Source organism: Diuraphis noxia, unplaced genomic scaffold (genome assembly GCF_037042655.1).
Source record: "Diuraphis noxia isolate RWA-SAM2 unplaced genomic scaffold, SU_Dnox_SAM2 contig0006, whole genome shotgun sequence".
Taxonomy (NCBI): domain Eukaryota; kingdom Metazoa; phylum Arthropoda; class Insecta; order Hemiptera; family Aphididae; genus Diuraphis; species Diuraphis noxia.
In genome coordinates this window covers 5,546,454-5,567,707 of record NW_028301716.1, presented here as the reverse complement: position 1 = coordinate 5,567,707, position 21,254 = coordinate 5,546,454, and positions in this window count along the sequence as shown.

Below are 21,254 nucleotides of genomic sequence, written 5' to 3'. Positions count from 1 at the left end.
GAAAAAATTGGGTAAAAAATGGTGATAATTCCGCTAAATATCGTTTAATGTCATTTGTATTGAACTAATCATACTTTTTATATTTTTATCGTTAAGTTCACACTATTTTACATCTAAAACACGTCTTTACAATACATTTGGGTGAATATAAAAGGTCGTAAAAAAATTTTGAAATACGGGTGATGAATCCGCTATATATCGTCTTAAGTCATTTCTATTAAACTAATCATACTTTTTATAATTTTAACGTTAAGTTCACATTATTTTACATATAAAACACGTGTTTACAATACATTTGGGTGAATACAAAAAATAGAAAAAAAATTTGGTAAAAAATGGTGATAATTCCGCTAAATATCGTTTAAAGTCATTTGTATTGAACTAATCATACTTTTTATATTTTTATCGTTAAGTTCACTTTATTTTACATCTAAAACACGTATTTACAATACATTTGGGTGAATACAAAAAATAGAAAAAAAATTTGGGAAAAAATTGGGTAAAAAATGGTGATAATTCCGCTAAATATCGTTTAAAGTAATTTGTATTGAACTAATCATACTTTTTATATTTTTATCGTTAAGTTCACATAATTTTACATCTAAAACACGTCTTTACAATACATTTGGGTGAATATAAAAGGTCGTAAAAAAATTTTGAAACACAGGTGATGAATCCGCTAAATATCGTCTTAAGTCATTTCTATTAAACTAATCATACTTTTTATATTTTTAACGTTAAGTTCACATTATTTTACATCTAAAAAACGTGTTTACAATACATTTGGGTGAATACAAAAAATAGAAAAAAAATTTGGGAAAAAATTTGGTAAAAAATGGTGATAATTCCGCTAAATATCGTTTAAAGTCATTTGTATTGAACTAATCATACTTTCAATATTTTTATCGTTAAGTTCACATAATTTTACATCTAAAACACGTCTTTACAATACATTTGGGTGTATATAAAAGGTCGTAAAAAAATTTTGAAATACGGGTGATGAATCCGCTATATATCGTCTTAAGTCATTTCTATTAAACTAATCATACTTTTTATATTTTTAACGTTAAGTTCACATTATTTTACATCTAAAACACGTGTTTACAATACATTTGGGTGAATACAAAAAATAGAAAAAAAATTTGGTAAAAAATGGTGATAATTCCGCTAAATATCGTTTAAAGTAATTTGTATTGATCTAATCATACTTTTTATATTTTTATCGTTAAGTTCGCATTATTTTACATCTAAAACACGTCTTTACAATACATTTAGGTGAATATAAAAGGTCGTAAAAAAATTTTGAAATACAGGTGATGAATCCGCTAAATATCGTCTTAAGTCATTTCTATTAAACTAATCATACTTTTTATATTTTTAACGTTAAGTTCACATTATTTAACATCTAAAAAACGTGTTTACAATACATTTGGGTGAATACAAAAAATAAAAAAAAATTTGGGAAAAAATTGGGTAAAAAATGGTGATAATTTCGCTAAATATCGATTAAAGTCATTTGTATTGAACTAATCATACTTTCTATATTTTTATCGTTAAGTTCACATAATTTTACATCTAAAACACTTCTTTACAATACATTTAAATGAATACAAAAACTAGAAAAAAAATTTGGGAAAAAATTGGGTAAAAAATGGTGATAATTCCGCTAAATATCGTTTAAAGTCATTTGTATTGAACTAATCATACTTTTTATATTTTTATCGTTAAGTTCACACTATTTTACATCTAAAACACGTCTTTACAATACATTTGGGTGAATATAAAAGGTCGTAAAAAAATTTTGAAATACGGGTGATGAATCCGCTATATATCGTCTTAAGTCATTTCTATTAAACTAATCATACTTTTTATAATTTTAACGTTAAGTTCACATTATTTTACATATAAAACACGTGTTTACAATACATTTGGGTGAATACAAAAAATAGAAAAAAAATTTGGTAAAAAATGGTGATAATTCCGCTAAATATCGTTTAAAGTCATTTGTATTGAACTAATCATACTTTTTATATTTTTATCGTTAAGTTCACTTTATTTTACATCTAAAACACGTATTTACAATACATTTGGGTGAATACAAAAAATAGAAAAAAAATTTGGGAAAAAATTGGGTAAAAAATGGTGATAATTCCGCTAAATATCGTTTAAAGTAATTTGTATTGAACTAATCATACTTTTTATATTTTTATCGTTAAGTTCACATAATTTTACATCTAAAACACGTCTTTACAATACATTTGGGTGAATATAAAAGGTCGTAAAAAAATTTTGAAACACAGGTGATGAATCCGCTAAATATCGTCTTAAGTCATTTCTATTAAACTAATCATACTTTTTATATTTTTAACGTTAAGTTCACATTATTTTACATCTAAAAAACGTGTTTACAATACATTTGGGTGAATACAAAAAATAGAAAAAAAATTTGGGAAAAAATTTGGTAAAAAATGGTGATAATTCCGCTAAATATCGTTTAAAGTCATTTGTATTGAACTAATCATACTTTCAATATTTTTATCGTTAAGTTCACATAATTTTACATCTAAAACACGTCTTTACAATACATTTGGGTGTATATAAAAGGTCGTAAAAAAATTTTGAAATACGGGTGATGAATCCGCTATATATCGTCTTAAGTCATTTCTATTAAACTAATCATACTTTTTATATTTTTAACGTTAAGTTCACATTATTTTACATCTAAAACACGTGTTTACAATACATTTGGGTGAATACAAAAAATAGAAAAAAAATTTGGTAAAAAATGGTGATAATTCCGCTAAATATCGTTTAAAGTAATTTGTATTGATCTAATCATACTTTTTATATTTTTATCGTTAAGTTCGCATTATTTTACATCTAAAACACGTCTTTACAATACATTTAGGTGAATATAAAAGGTCGTAAAAAAATTTTGAAATACAGGTGATGAATCCGCTAAATATCGTCTTAAGTCATTTCTATTAAACTAATCATACTTTTTATATTTTTAACGTTAAGTTCACATTATTTAACATCTAAAAAACGTGTTTACAATACATTTGGGTGAATACAAAAAATAAAAAAAAATTTGGGAAAAAATTGGGTAAAAAATGGTGATAATTTCGCTAAATATCGATTAAAGTCATTTGTATTGAACTAATCATACTTTCTATATTTTTATCGTTAAGTTCACATAATTTTACATCTAAAACACTTCTTTACAATACATTTAAATGAATACAAAAACTAGAAAAAAAATTTGGGAAAAAATTGGGTAAAAAATGGTGATAATTCCGCTAAATATCGTTTAATGTCATTTGTATTGAACTAATCATACTTTTTATATTTTTATCGTTAAGTTCACACTATTTTACATCTAAAACACGTCTTTACAATACATTTGGGTGAATATAAAAGGTCGTAAAAAAATTTTGAAATACGGGTGATGAATCCGCTATATATCGTCTTAAGTCATTTCTATTAAACTAATCATACTTTTTATAATTTTAACGTTAAGTTCACATTATTTTACATATAAAACACGTGTTTACAATACATTTGGGTGAATACAAAAAATAGAAAAAAAATTTGGTAAAAAATGGTGATAATTCCGCTAAATATCGTTTAAAGTCATTTGTATTGAACTAATCATACTTTTTATATTTTTATCGTTAAGTTCACTTTATTTTACATCTAAAACACGTATTTACAATACATTTGGGTGAATACAAAAAATAGAAAAAAAATTTGGGAAAAAATTGGGTAAAAAATGGTGATAATTCCGCTAAATATCGTTTAAAGTAATTTGTATTGAACTAATCATACTTTTTATATTTTTATCGTTAAGTTCACATAATTTTACATCTAAAACACGTCTTTACAATACATTTGGGTGAATATAAAAGGTCGTAAAAAAATTTTGAAACACAGGTGATGAATCCGCTAAATATCGTCTTAAGTCATTTCTATTAAACTAATCATACTTTTTATATTTTTAACGTTAAGTTCACATTATTTTACATCTAAAAAACGTGTTTACAATACATTTGGGTGAATACAAAAAATAGAAAAAAAATTTGGGAAAAAATTTGGTAAAAAATGGTGATAATTCCGCTAAATATCGTTTAAAGTCATTTGTATTGAACTAATCATACTTTCAATATTTTTATCGTTAAGTTCACATAATTTTACATCTAAAACACGTCTTTACAATACATTTGGGTGTATATAAAAGGTCGTAAAAAAATTTTGAAATACGGGTGATGAATCCGCTATATGTCGTCTTAAGTCATTTCTATTAAACTAATCATACTTTTTATATTTTTAACGTTAAGTTCACATTATTTTACATCTAAAACACGTGTTTACAATACATTTGGGTGAATACAAAAAATAGAAAAAAAATTTGGTAAAAAATGGTGATAATTCCGCTAAATATCGTTTAAAGTAATTTGTATTGATCAAATCATACTTTTTATATTTTTATCGTTAAGTTCGCATTATTTTACATCTAAAACACGTCTTTACAATACATTTAGGTGAATATAAAAGGTCGTAAAAAAATTTTGAAATACAGGTGATGAATCCGCTAAATATCGTCTTAAGTCATTTCTATTAAACTAATCATACTTTTTATATTTTTAACGTTAAGTTCACATTATTTAACATCTAAAAAACGTGTTTACAATACATTTGGGTGAATACAAAAAATAAAAAAAAATTTGGGAAAAAATTGGGTAAAAAATGGTGATAATTTCGCTAAATATCGATTAAAGTCATTTGTATTGAACTAATCATACTTTCTATATTTTTATCGTTAAGTTCACATAATTTTACATCTAAAACACTTCTTTACAATACATTTAAATGAATACAAAAACTAGAAAAAAAATTTGGGAAAAAATTGGGTAAAAAATGGTGATAATTCCGCTAAATATCGTTTAAAGTCATTTGTATTGAACTAATCATACTTTTTATATTTTTATCGTTAAGTTCACACTATTTTACATCTAAAACACGTCTTTACAATACATTTGGGTGAATATAAAAGGTCGTAAAAAAATTTTGAAATACGGGTGATGAATCCGCTATATATCGTCTTAAGTCATTTCTATTAAACTAATCATACTTTTTATAATTTTAACGTTAAGTTCACATTATTTTACATATAAAACACGTGTTTACAATACATTTGGGTGAATACAAAAAATAGAAAAAAAATTTGGTAAAAAATGGTGATAATTCCGCTAAATATCGTTTAAAGTCATTTGTATTGAACTAATCATACTTTTTATATTTTTATCGTTAAGTTCACTTTATTTTACATCTAAAACACGTATTTACAATACATTTGGGTGAATACAAAAAATAGAAAACAAATTTGGGAAAAAATTGGGTAAAAAATGGTGATAATTCCGCTAAATATCGTTTAAAGTAATTTGTATTGAACTAATCATACTTTTTATATTTTTATCGTTAAGTTCACATAATTTTACATCTAAAACACGTCTTTACAATACATTTGGGTGAATATAAAAGGTCGTAAAAAAATTTTGAAACACAGGTGATGAATCCGCTAAATATCGTCTTAAGTCATTTCTATTAAACTAATCATACTTTTTATATTTTTAACGTTAAGTTCACATTATTTTACATCTAAAAAACGTGTTTACAATACATTTGGGTGAATACAAAAAATAGAAAAAAAATTTGGGAAAAAATTTGGTAAAAAATGGTGATAATTCCGCTAAATATCGTTTAAAGTCATTTGTATTGAACTAATCATACTTTCAATATTTTTATCGTTAAGTTCACATAATTTTACATCTAAAACACGTCTTTACAATACATTTGGGTGTATATAAAAGGTCGTAAAAAAATTTTGAAATACGGGTGATGAATCCGCTATATATCGTCTTAAGTCATTTCTATTAAACTAATCATACTTTTTATATTTTTAACGTTAAGTTCACATTATTTTACATCTAAAACACGTGTTTACAATACATTTGGGTGAATACAAAAAATAGAAAAAAAATTTGGTAAAAAATGGTGATAATTCCGCTAAATATCGTTTAAAGTAATTTGTATTGATCTAATCATACTTTTTATATTTTTATCGTTAAGTTCGCATTATTTTACATCTAAAACACGTCTTTACAATACATTTAGGTGAATATAAAAGGTCGTAAAAAAATTTTGAAATACAGGTGATGAATCCGCTAAATATCGTCTTAAGTCATTTCTATTAAACTAATCATACTTTTTATATTTTTAACGTTAAGTTCACATTATTTAACATCTAAAAAACGTGTTTACAATACATTTGGGTGAATACAAAAAATAAAAAAAAATTTGGGAAAAAATTGGGTAAAAAATGGTGATAATTTCGCTAAATATCGATTAAAGTCATTTGTATTGAACTAATCATACTTTCTATATTTTTATCGTTAAGTTCACATAATTTTACATCTAAAACACTTCTTTACAATACATTTAAATGAATACAAAAACTAGAAAAAAAATTTGGGAAAAAATTGGGTAAAAAATGGTGATAATTCCGCTAAATATCGTTTAAAGTCATTTGTATTGAACTAATCATACTTTTTATATTTTTATCGTTAAGTTCACACTATTTTACATCTAAAACACGTCTTTACAATACATTTGGGTGAATATAAAAGGTCGTAAAAAAATTTTGAAATACGGGTGATGAATCCGCTATATATCGTCTTAAGTCATTTCTATTAAACTAATCATACTTTTTATAATTTTAACGTTAAGTTCACATTATTTTACATATAAAACACGTGTTTACAATACATTTGGGTGAATACAAAAAATAGAAAAAAAATTTGGTAAAAAATGGTGATAATTCCGCTAAATATCGTTTAAAGTCATTTGTATTGAACTAATCATACTTTTTATATTTTTATCGTTAAGTTCACTTTATTTTACATCTAAAACACGTATTTACAATACATTTGGGTGAATACAAAAAATAGAAAAAAAATTTGGGAAAAAATTGGGTAAAAAATGGTGATAATTCCGCTAAATATCGTTTAAAGTAATTTGTATTGAACTAATCATACTTTTTATATTTTTATCGTTAAGTTCACATAATTTTACATCTAAAACACGTCTTTACAATACATTTGGGTGAATATAAATGGTCGTAAAAAAATTTTGAAACACAGGTGATGAATCCGCTAAATATCGTCTTAAGTCATTTCTATTAAACTAATCATACTTTTTATATTTTTAACGTTAAGTTCACATTATTTTACATCTAAAAAACGTGTTTACAATACATTTGGGTGAATACAAAAAATAGAAAAAAAATTTGGGAAAAAATTTGGTAAAAAATGGTGATAATTCCGCTAAATATCGTTTAAAGTCATTTGTATTGAACTAATCATACTTTTTATATTTTTATCGTTAAGTTCACACTATTTTACATCTAAAACACGTCTTTACAATACATTTGGGTGAATATAAAAGGTCGTAAAAAAATTTTGAAATACGGGTGATGAATCCGCTATATATCGTCTTAAGTCATTTCTATTAAACTAATCATACTTTTTATAATTTTAACGTTAAGTTCACATTATTTTACATATAAAACACGTGTTTACAATACATTTGGGTGAATACAAAAAATAGAAAAAAAATTTGGTAAAAAATGGTGATAATTCCGCTAAATATCGTTTAAAGTCATTTGTATTGAACTAATCATACTTTTTATATTTTTATCGTTAAGTTCACTTTATTTTACATCTAAAACACGTATTTACAATACATTTGGGTGAATACAAAAAATAGAAAAAAAATTTGGGAAAAAATTGGGTAAAAAATGGTGATAATTCCGCTAAATATCGTTTAAAGTAATTTGTATTGAACTAATCATACTTTTTATATTTTTATCGTTAAGTTCACATAATTTTACATCTAAAACACGTCTTTACAATACATTTGGGTGAATATAAAAGGTCGTAAAAAAATTTTGAAACACAGGTGATGAATCCGCTAAATATCGTCTTAAGTCATTTCTATTAAACTAATCATACTTTTTATATTTTTAACGTTAAGTTCACATTATTTTACATCTAAAAAACGTGTTTACAATACATTTGGGTGAATACAAAAAATAGAAAAAAAATTTGGGAAAAAATTTGGTAAAAAATGGTGATAATTCCGCTAAATATCGTTTAAAGTCATTTGTATTGAACTAATCATACTTTCTATATTTTTATCGTTAAGTTCACATAATTTTACATCTAAAACACGTCTTTACAATACATTTGGGTGTATATAAATGGTCGTAAAAAAATTTTGAAATACGGGTGATGAATCCGCTATATATCGTCTTAAGTCATTTCTATTAAACTAATCATACTTTTTATATTTTTAACGTTAAGTTCACATTATTTTACATCTAAAACACGTGTTTACAATACATTTGGGTGAATACAAAAAATAGAAAAAAAATTTGGTAAAAAATGGTGATAATTCCGCTAAATATCGTTTAAAGTAATTTGTATTGATCTAATCATACTTTTTATATTTTTATCGTTAATTTCGCATTATTTTACATCTAAAACACGTCTTTACAATACATTTAGGTGAATATAAAAGGTCGTAAAAAAATTTTGAAATACAGGTGATGAATCCGCTAAATATCGTCTTAAGTCATTTCTATTAAACTAATCATACTTTTTATATTTTTAACGTTAAGTTCACATTATTTTACATCTAAAAAACGTGTTTACAATACATTTGGGTGAATACAAAAAATAGAAAAAAAATTTGGGAAAAAATTGGGTAAAAAATGGTGATAATTTCGCTAAATATCGATTAAAGTCATTTGTATTGAACTAATCATACTTTCTATATTTTTATCGTTAAGTTCACATATTTTAACATCTAAAACACGTCTTTACAATACATTTAGGTGAATATAAAAGGTCGTAAAAAAATTTTGAAATACGGGTGATGAATCCGCTATATATCGTCTTAAGTCATTTCTATTAAACTAATCATACTTTTTATAATTTTAACGTTAAGTTCACATTATTTTACATATAAAACACGTGTTTACAATACATTTGGGTGAATACAAAAAATAGAAAAAAAATTTGGTAAAAAATGGTGATAATTCCGCTAAATATCGTTTAAAGTCATTTGTATTGAACTAATCATACTTTTTATATTTTTATCGTTAAGTTCACTTTATTTTACATCTAAAACACGTATTTACAATACATTTGGGTGAATACAAAAAATAGAAAAAAAATTTGGGAAAAAATTGGGTAAAAAATGGTGATAATTCCGCTAAATATCGTTTAAAGTAATTTGTATTGAACTAATCATACTTTTTATATTTTTATCGTTAAGTTCACATAATTTTACATCTAAAACACGTCTTTACAATACATTTGGGTGAATATAAAAGGTCGTAAAAAAATTTTGAAACACAGGTGATGAATCCGCTAAATATCGTCTTAAGTCATTTCTATTAAACTAATCATACTTTTTATATTTTTAACGTTAAGTTCACATTATTTTACATCTAAAAAACGTGTTTACAATACATTTGGGTGAATACAAAAAATAGAAAAAAAATTTGGGAAAAAATTTGGTAAAAAATGGTGATAATTCCGCTAAATATCGTTTAAAGTCATTTGTATTGAACTAATCATACTTTTTATATTTTTATCGTTAAGTTCACACTATTTTACATCTAAAACACGTCTTTACAATACATTTGGGTGAATATAAAAGGTCGTAAAAAAATTTTGAAATACGGGTGATGAATCCGCTATATATCGTCTTAAGTCATTTCTATTAAACTAATCATACTTTTTATAATTTTAACGTTAAGTTCACATTATTTTACATATAAAACACGTGTTTACAATACATTTGGGTGAATACAAAAAATAGAAAAAAAATTTGGTAAAAAATGGTGATAATTCCGCTAAATATCGTTTAAAGTCATTTGTATTGAACTAATCATACTTTTTATATTTTTATCGTTAAGTTCACTTTATTTTACATCTAAAACACGTATTTACAATACATTTGGGTGAATACAAAAAATAGAAAAAAAATTTGGGAAAAAATTGGGTAAAAAATGGTGATAATTCCGCTAAATATCGTTTAAAGTAATTTGTATTGAACTAATCATACTTTTTATATTTTTATCGTTAAGTTCACATAATTTTACATCTAAAACACGTCTTTACAATACATTTGGGTGAATATAAAAGGTCGTAAAAAAATTTTGAAACACAGGTGATGAATCCGCTAAATATCGTCTTAAGTCATTTCTATTAAACTAATCATACTTTTTATATTTTTAACGTTAAGTTCACATTATTTTACATCTAAAAAATGTGTTTACAATACATTTGGGTGAATACAAAAAATAGAAAAAAAATTTGGGAAAAAATTTGGTAAAAAATGGTGATAATTCCGCTAAATATCGTTTAAAGTCATTTGTATTGAACTAATCATACTTTCTATATTTTTATCGTTAAGTTCACATAATTTTACATCTAAAACACGTCTTTACAATACATTTGGGTGTATATAAATGGTCGTAAAAAAATTTTGAAATACGGGTGATGAATCCGCTATATATCGTCTTAAGTCATTTCTATTAAACTAATCATACTTTTTATATTTTTAACGTTAAGTTCACATTATTTTACATCTAAAACACGTGTTTACAATACATTTGGGTGAATACAAAAAATAGAAAAAAAATTTGGTAAAAAATGGTGATAATTCCGCTAAATATCGTTTAAAGTAATTTGTATTGATCTAATCATACTTTTTATATTTTTATCGTTAAGTTCGCATTATTTTACATCTAAAACACGTCTTTACAATACATTTAGGTGAATATAAAAGGTCGTAAAAAAATTTTGAAATACAGGTGATGAATCCGCTAAATATCGTCTTAAGTCATTTCTATTAAACTAATCATACTTTTTATATTTTTAACGTTAAGTTCACATTATTTTACATCTAAAAAACGTGTTTACAATACATTTGGGTGAATACAAAAAATAGAAAAAAAATTTGGGAAAAAATTGGGTAAAAAATGGTGATAATTTCGCTAAATATCGATTAAAGTCATTTGTATTGAACTAATCATACTTTCTATATTTTTATCGTTAAGTTCACATATTTTAACATCTAAAACACGTCTTTACAATACATTTAGGTGAATATAAAAGGTCGTAAAAAAATTTTGAAATACGGGTGATGAATCCGCTATATATCGTCTTAAGTCATTTCTATTAAACTAATCATACTTTTTATAATTTTAACGTTAAGTTCACATTATTTTACATATAAAACACGTGTTTACAATACATTTGGGTGAATACAAAAAATAGAAAAAAAATTTGGTAAAAAATGGTGATAATTCCGCTAAATATCGTTTAAAGTCATTTGTATTGAACTAATCATACTTTTTATATTTTTATCGTTAAGTTCACTTTATTTTACATCTAAAACACGTATTTACAATACATTTGGGTGAATACAAAAAATAGAAAAAAAATTTGGGAAAAAATTGGGTAAAAAATGGTGATAATTCCGCTAAATATCGTTTAAAGTAATTTGTATTGAACTAATCATACTTTTTATATTTTTATCGTTAAGTTCACATAATTTTACATCTAAAACACGTCTTTACAATACATTTGGGTGAATATAAAAGGTCGTAAAAAAATTTTGAAACACAGGTGATGAATCCGCTAAATATCGTCTTAAGTCATTTCTATTAAACTAATCATACTTTTTATATTTTTAACGTTAAGTTCACATTATTTTACATCTAAAAAACGTGTTTACAATACATTTGGGTGAATACAAAAAATAGAAAAAAAATTTGGGAAAAAATTTGGTAAAAAATGGTGATAATTCCGCTAAATATCGTTTAAAGTCATTTGTATTGAACTAATCATACTTTTTATATTTTTATCGTTAAGTTCACACTATTTTACATCTAAAACACGTCTTTACAATACATTTGGGTGAATATAAAAGGTCGTAAAAAAATTTTGAAATACGGGTGATGAATCCGCTATATATCGTCTTAAGTCATTTCTATTAAACTAATCATACTTTTTATAATTTTAACGTTATGTTCACATTATTTTACATATAAAACACGTGTTTACAATACATTTGGGTGAATACAAAAAATAGAAAAAAAATTTGGTAAAAAATGGTGATAATTCCGCTAAATATCGTTTAAAGTCATTTGTATTGAACTAATCATACTTTTTATATTTTTATCGTTAAATTCACTTTATTTTACATCTAAAACACGTATTTACAATACATTTGGGTGAATACAAAAAATAGAAAAAAAATTTGGGAAAAAATTGGGTAAAAAATGGTGATAATTCCGCTAAATATCGTTTAAAGTAATTTGTATTGAACTAATCATACTTTTTATATTTTTATCGTTAAGTTCACATAATTTTACATCTAAAACACGTCTTTACAATACATTTGGGTGAATATAAAAGGTCGTAAAAAAATTTTGAAACACAGGTGATGAATCCGCTAAATATCGTCTTAAGTCATTTCTATTAAACTAATCATACTTTTTATATTTTTAACGTTAAGTTCACATTATTTTACATCTAAAAAACGTGTTTACAATACATTTGGGTGAATACAAAAAATAGAAAAAAAATTTGGGAAAAAATTTGGTAAAAAATGGTGATAATTCCGCTAAATATCGTTTAAAGTCATTTGTATTGAACTAATCATACTTTCTATATTTTTATCGTTAAGTTCACATAATTTTACATCTAAAACACGTCTTTACAATACATTTGGGTGTATATAAATGGTCGTAAAAAAATTTTGAAATACGGGTGATGAATCCGCTATATATCGTCTTAAGTCATTTCTATTAAACTAATCATACTTTTTATATTTTTAACGTTAAGTTCACATTATTTTACATCTAAAACACGTGTTTACAATACATTTGGGTGAATACAAAAAATAGAAAAAAAATTTGGTAAAAAATGGTGATAATTCCGCTAAATATCGTTTAAAGTAATTTGTATTGATCTAATCATACTTTTTATATTTTTATCGTTAAGTTCGCATTATTTTACATCTAAAACACGTCTTTACAATACATTTAGGTGAATATAAAAGGTCGTAAAAAAATTTTGAAATACAGGTGATGAATCCGCTAAATATCGTCTTAAGTCATTTCTATTAAACTAATCATACTTTTTATATTTTTAACGTTAAGTTCACATTATTTTACATCTAAAAAACGTGTTTACAATACATTTGGGTGAATACAAAAAATAGAAAAAAAATTTGGGAAAAAATTGGGTAAAAAATGGTGATAATTTCGCTAAATATCGATTAAAGTCATTTGTATTGAACTAATCATACTTTCTATATTTTTATCGTTAAGTTCACATAATTTTACATCTAAAACACTTCTTTACAATACATTTAAATGAATACAAAAACTAGAAACAAAATTTGGGAAAAAATTGGGTAAAAAATGGTGATAATTCCGCTAAATATCGTTTAAAGTCATTTGTATTGAACTAATCATACTTTTCATATTTTTATCGTTAAGTTCACACTATTTTACATCTAAAACACGTCTTTACAATACATTTGGGTGAATATAAAAGGTCGTAAAAAAATTTTGAAACACAGGTGATGAATCCGCTAAATATCGTCTTAAGTCATTTCTATTAAACTAATCATACTTTTTATATTTTTAACGTTAAGTTCACATTATTTTACATCTAAAAAACGTGTTTACAATACATTTGGGTGAATACAAAAAATAGAAAAAAAATTTGGTAAAAAATGGTGATAATTCCGCTAAATATCGTTTAAAGTCATTTGTATTGAACTAATCATACTTTTTATATTTTTATCGTTAAGTTCACACTATTTTACATCTAAAACACGTCTTTACAATACATTTGGGTGAATATAAAAGGTCGTAAAAAAATTTTGAAATAAGGGTGATGAATCCGCTATATATCGTCTTAAGTCATTTCTATTAAACTTATCATACTTTTTATAATTTTAACGTTAAGTTCACATTATTTTACATCTAAAACACGTGTTTACAATACATTTGGGTGAATACAAAAAATAGAAAAAAAATTTGGTAAAAAATGGTGATAATTCCGCTAAATATCGTTTAAAGTCATTTGTATTGAACTAATCATACTTTTTATATTTTTATCGTTAAGTTCACTTTATTTTACATCTAAAACACGTATTTACAATACATTTGGGTGAATACAAAAAATAGAAAAAAAATTTGGGAAAAAATTGGGTAAAAAATGGTGATAATTCCGCTAAATATCGTTTAAAGTAATTTGTATTGAACTAATCATACTTTTTATATTTTTATCGTTAAGTTCACATAATTTTACATCTAAAACACGTCTTTACAATACATTTGGGTGAATATAAAAGGTCGTAAAAAAAGTTTGAAACACAGGTGATGAATCTGCTAAATATCGTCTTAAGTCATTTCTATTAAACTAATCATACTTTTTATATTTATAACGTTAAGTTCACATTATTTTACATCTAAAAAACGTGTTTACAATACATTTGGGTGAATACAAAAAATAGAAAAAAAATTTGGGAAAAAATTTGGTAAAAAATGGTGATAATTCCGCTAAATATCGTTTAAAGTCATTTGTATTGAACTAATCATACTTTCTATATTTTTATCGTTAAGTTAACATAATTTTACATCTAAAACACGTCTTTACAATACATTTGGGTGAATATAAAAGGTCGTAAAAAAATTTTGAAATACGGGTGATGAATCCGCTATATATCGTCTTAAGTCATTTCTATTAAACTAATCATACTTTTTATATTTTTAACGTTAAGTTCACATTATTTTACATCTAAAACACGTGTTTACAATACATTTGGGTGAATACAAAAAATAGAAAAAAAATTTGGTAAAAAATGGTGATAATTCCGCTAAATATCGTTTAAAGTCATTTGTATTGAACTAATCATACTTTTTATATTTTTATCGTTAAGTTCACATATTTTTACATCTAAAACACGTCTTTACAATACATTTGGGTGAATATAAAAGGTCGTAAAAAAATTTTGAAATACGGGTGATGAATCCGCTATATATCGTCTTAAGTCATTTCTATTAAACTAATCATACTTTTTATATTTTTAACGTTAAGTTCACATTATTTTACATCTAAAACACGTGTTTACAATAGATTTGGGTGAATACAAAAAATAGAAAAAAAATTTGGGAAAAAATTTGGTAAAAAATGGTGATAATTCCGCTAAATATCGTTTAAAGTAATTTGTATTGATGTAATCATACTTTTTATATTTTTATCGTTAAGTTCGCAGTATTTTACATCTAAAACACGTCTTTACAATACATTTAGGTGAATATAAAAGGTCGTAAAAAAATTTTGAAATACAGGTGATGAATCCGCTAAATATCGTCTTAAGTTATTTCTATTAAACTAATCATACTTTTTATATTTTTAACGTTAAGTTCACATTATTTTACATCTAAAACACGTATTTACAATACATTTGGGTGAATACAAAAAATAGAAAAAAAATTTGGGAAAAAATTTGGTAAAAAATGGTGATAATTCCGCTAAATATCGTTTAAAGTCATTTGTATTGAACTAATCATACTTTTTATATTTTTAACGTTAAGTTCACATAATTTTACATCTAAAACACGTCTTTACAATACATTTGGGTGAATAAAAAAAATAGGAAAAAAAATTTGGGAAAAAATTTGGTAAAAAATGGTGATAATTCCGCTAAATATCGTTTAAAGTAATTTGTATTGAACTAATCATACTTTTTATATTTTTATCGTTAAGTTCACATAATTTTACATCTAAAACACGTATTTACAATACATTTGGGTGAATACAAAAAATAGAAAAAAAATTTGGGAAAAAATTGGGTAAAAAATTGTGATAATTCCGCTAAATATCGTTTAAAGTAATTTGTATTGAACTAATCATACTTTTTATATTTTTATCGTTAAGATCACATAATTTTACATCTAAAACACGTCTTTACAATACATTTGGGTGAATATAAAAGGTCGTAAAAAAATTTTGAAACACAGGTGATGAATCCGCTAAATATCGTCTTAAGTCATTTCTATTAAACTAATCATACTTTTTATATTTTTAACGTTAATTTCACATTATTTTACATCTAAAAAACGTGTTTACAATACATTTGGGTGAATACAAAAAATAGAAAAAAAATTTGGGAAAAAATTGGGTAAAAAATGGTGATAATTTCGCTAAATATCGATTAAAGTCATTTGTATTGAACTAATCATACTTTCTATATTTTTATCGTTAAGTTCACATAATTTTACATCTAAAACACGTCTTTACAATACATTTAAATGAATACAAAAACTAGAAAAAAAATTTGGGAAAAATTGGGTAAATAATTGTGATAATTCCGCTAAATATCGTTTAAAGTCATTTGTATTGAACTAATCATACTTTTTATATTTTTATCGTTAAGTTCACACTATTTTACATCTAAAACACGTCGTTACAATACATTTGGGTGAATATAAAAGGTCGTAAAAAAATTTTGAAATACGGGTGATGAATCCGCTATATATCGTCTTAAGTCATTTCTATTAAACTAATCATACTTTTTATAATTTTAACGTTAAGTTCACATTATTTTACATCTAAAACACGTGTTTACAATACATTTGGGTGAATACAAAAAATAGAAAAAAAATTTGGTAAAAAATGGTGATAATTCCACTAAATATCGATTAAAGTCATTTGTATTGAACTAATCATACTTTTTATATTTTTATCGTTAAGTTCACATTATTTTACATCTAAAACACGTATTTACAATACATTTGGGTGAATACAAAAAATAGAAAAAAAATTTGGGAAAAAATTGGGTAAAAAATGGTTATAATTCCGCTAAATATCGTTTAAAGTCATTTGTATTGAACTAATCATACTTTTTATATTTTTATCGTTAAGTTCACATTATTTTACATCTAAAACACGTATTTACAATACATTTGGGTGAATACGAAAACTAGAAAAAAATTTGGGAAAAAATTGGGTAAAAAATGGTGATAATTCCGCTAAATATCGTTTAAAGTCATTTGTATTGAACTAATCATACTTTTTATATTTTTATCGTTAAGTTCACATAATTTTACATCTAAAACACGTATTTACAATACATTTGGGTGAATACAAAAAATAGAAAAAAAATTTGAGAAAAAATTTGTTAAAAAATGGTGATAATTCCGCTAAATATCGTTTAAAGTCATTTCTATTAAACTAATCATACTTTTTATATTTTTAACGTTAAGTTCACATTATTTTACATCTAAAACACGTATTTACAATACATTTGGGTGAATACAAAAAATAGAAAAAAAATTTGGGAAAAAATTTGGTAAAAAATGGTGATAATTCCGCTAAATATCGTTTAAAGTCATTTGTATTGAACTAATCATACTTTTTATATTTTTAACGTTAAGTTCACATAATTTTACATCTAAAACACGTCTTTAAAATACATTTGGGTGAATAAAAAAAATAGAAAAAAAATTTGGGAAAAAATTTGGTAAAAAATGGTGATAATTCCGCTAAATATCGTTTAAAGTCATTTGGATTGAACTAATCATACTTTTTATATTTTTATCGTTAAGTTCACACTATTTTACATCTAAAACACGTCTTTACAATACATTTGGGTGAATATAAAAGGTCGTAAAAAAATTTTGAAATAAGGGTGATGAATCCGCTATATATCGTCTTAAGTCATTTCTATTAAACTTATCATACTTTTTATAATTTTAACGTTAAGTTCACATTATTTTACATCTAAAACACGTGTTTACAATACATTTGGGTGAATACAAAAAATAGAAAAAAAATTTGGTAAAAAATGGTGATAATTCCGCTAAATATCGTTTAAAGTCATTTGTATTGAACTAATCATACTTTTTATATTTTTATCGTTAAGTTCACTTTATTTTACATCTAAAACACGTATTTACAATACATTTGGGTGAATACAAAAAATAGAAAAAAAATTTGGGAAAAAATTGGGTAAAAAATGGTGATAATTCCGCTAAATATCGTTTAAAGTAATTTGTATTGAACTAATCATACTTTTTATATTTTTATCGTTAAGTTCACATAATTTTACATCTAAAACACGTCTTTACAATACATTTGGGTGAATATAAAAGGTCGTAAAAAAAGTTTGAAACACAGGTGATGAATCTGCTAAATATCGTCTTAAGTCATTTCTATTAAACTAATCATACTTTTTATATTTATAACGTTAAGTTCACATTATTTTACATCTAAAAAACGTGTTTACAATACATTTGGGTGAATACAAAAAATAGAAAAAAAATTTGGGAAAAAATTTGGTAAAAAATGGTGATAATTCCGCTAAATATCGTTTAAAGTCATTTGTATTGAACTAATCATACTTTCTATATTTTTATCGTTAAGTTCACATAATTTTACATCTAAAACACGTCTTTACAATACATTTGGGTGAATATAAAAGGTCGTAAAAAAATTTTGAAATACGGGTGATGAATCCGCTATATATCGTCTTAAGTCATTTCTATTAAACTAATCATACTTTTTATATTTTTAACGTTAAGTTCACATTATTTTACATCTAAAACACGTGTTTACAATACATTTGGGTGAATACAAAAAATAGAAAAAAAATTTGGTAAAAAATGGTGATAATTCCGCTAAATATCGTTTAAAGTCATTTGTATTGAACTAATCATACTTTTTATATTTTTATCGTTAAGTTCACATATTTTTACATCTAAAACACGTCTTTACAATACATTTGGGTGAATATAAAAGGTCGTAAAAAAATTTTGAAATACGGGTGATGAATCCGCTATATATCGTCTTAAGTCATTTCTATTAAACTAATCATACTTTTTATATTTTTAACGTTAAGTTCACATTATTTTACATCTAAAACACGTGTTTACAATAGATTTGGGTGAATACAAAAAATAGAAAAAAAATTTGGGAAAAAATTTGGTAAAAAATGGTGATAATTCCGCTAAATATCGTTTAAAGTAATTTGTATTGATCTAATCATACTTTTTATATTTTTATCGTTAAGTTCGCAGTATTTTACATCTAAAACACGTCTTTACAATACATTTAGGTGAATATAAAAGGTCGTAAAAAAATTTTGAAATACAGGTGATGAATCCGCTAAATATCGTCTTAAGTTATTTCTATTAAACTAATCATACTTTTTATATTTTTAACGTTAAGTTCACATTATTTTACATCTAAAACACGTGTTTACAATACATTTGGGTAAATACAAAAAATAGAAAAAAAATTAGGGAAAAAATTTGTTAAAAAATGGTGATAATTTCGCTAAATATCGATTAATGTCATTTGTATTGAACTAATCATACTTTTTATATTTTTATCGTTAAGTTCACATAATTTTACATCTAAAACACGTCTTTACAATACATTTGGGTGAATATAAAAGGTCGTAAAAAAATTTTGAAATACAGGTGATGAATCCGCTAAATATCGTCTTAAGTCATATCTATTAAACTAATCATACTTTTTATATTTTTAACGTTAAGTTCACATTATTTTACATCTAAAACACGTGTTTACAATATATTTGGGTGAATACAAAAAATAGAAAAAAAATTTGGTAAAAAATGGTGATAATTCCGCTAAATATCGTTTAAAGTCATTTGTATTGAACTAATCATACTTTTTATAATTTTAACGTTAAGTTCACATTATTTTACATCTAAAACACGTGTTTACAATACATTTGGGTGAATACAAAAAATAGAAAAAAAATTTGGTAAAAAATGGTGATAATTCCACTAAATATCGATTAAAGTCATTTGTATTGAACTAATCATACTTTTTATATTTTTATCGTTAAGTTCACATTATTTTACATCTAAAACACGTATTTACAATACATTTGGGTGAATACAAAAAATAGAAAAAAAATTTGGGAAAAAATTGGGTAAAAAATGGTTATAATTCCGCTAAATATCGTTTAAAGTCATTTGTATTGAACTAATCATACTTTTTATATTTTTATCGTTAAGTTCACATTATTTTACATCTAAAACACGTATTTACAATACATTTGGGTGAATACGAAAACTAGAAAAAAATTTGGGAAAAAATTGGGTAAAAAATGGTGATAATTCCGCTAAATATCGTTTAAAGTCATTTGTATTGAACTAATCATACTTTTTATATTTTTATCGTTAAGTTCACATAATTTTACATCTAAAACACGTATTTACAATACATTTGGGTGAATACAAAAAATAGAAAAAAAATTTGAGAAAAAATTTGTTAAAAAATGGTGATAATTCCGCTAAATATCGTTTAAAGTCATTTCTATTAAACTAATCATACTTTTTATATTTTTAACGTTAAGTTCACATTATTTTACATCTAAAACACGTATTTACAATACATTTGGGTGAATACAAAAAATAGAAAAAAAATTTGGGAAAAAATTTGGTAAAAAATGGTGATAATTCCGCTAAATATCGTTTAAAGTCATTTGTATTGAACTAATCATACTTTTTATATTTTTAACGTTAAGTTCACATAATTTTACATCTAAAACACGTCTTTAAAATACATTTGGGTGAATAAAAAAAATAGAAAAAAAATTTGGGAAAAAATTTGGTAAAAAATGGTGATAATTCCGCTAAATATCGTTTAAAGTCATTTGGATTGAACTAATCATACTTTTTATATTTTTATCGTTAAGTTCACACTATTTTACATCTAAAACACGTCTTTACAATACATTTGGGTGAATATAAAAGGTCGTAAAAAAATTTTGAAATAAGGGTGATGAATCCGCTATATATCGTCTTAAGTCATTTCTATTAAACTTATCATACTTTTTATAATTTTAACGTTAAGTTCACATTATTTTACATCTAAAACACGTGTTTACAATACATTTGGGTGAATACAAAAAATAGAAAAAAAATTTGGTAAAAAATGGTGATAATTCCGCTAAATATCGTTTAAAGTCATTTGTATTGAACTAATCATACTTTTTATATTTTTATCGTTAAGTTCACTTTATTTTACATCTAAAACACGTATTTACAATACATTTGGGTGAATACA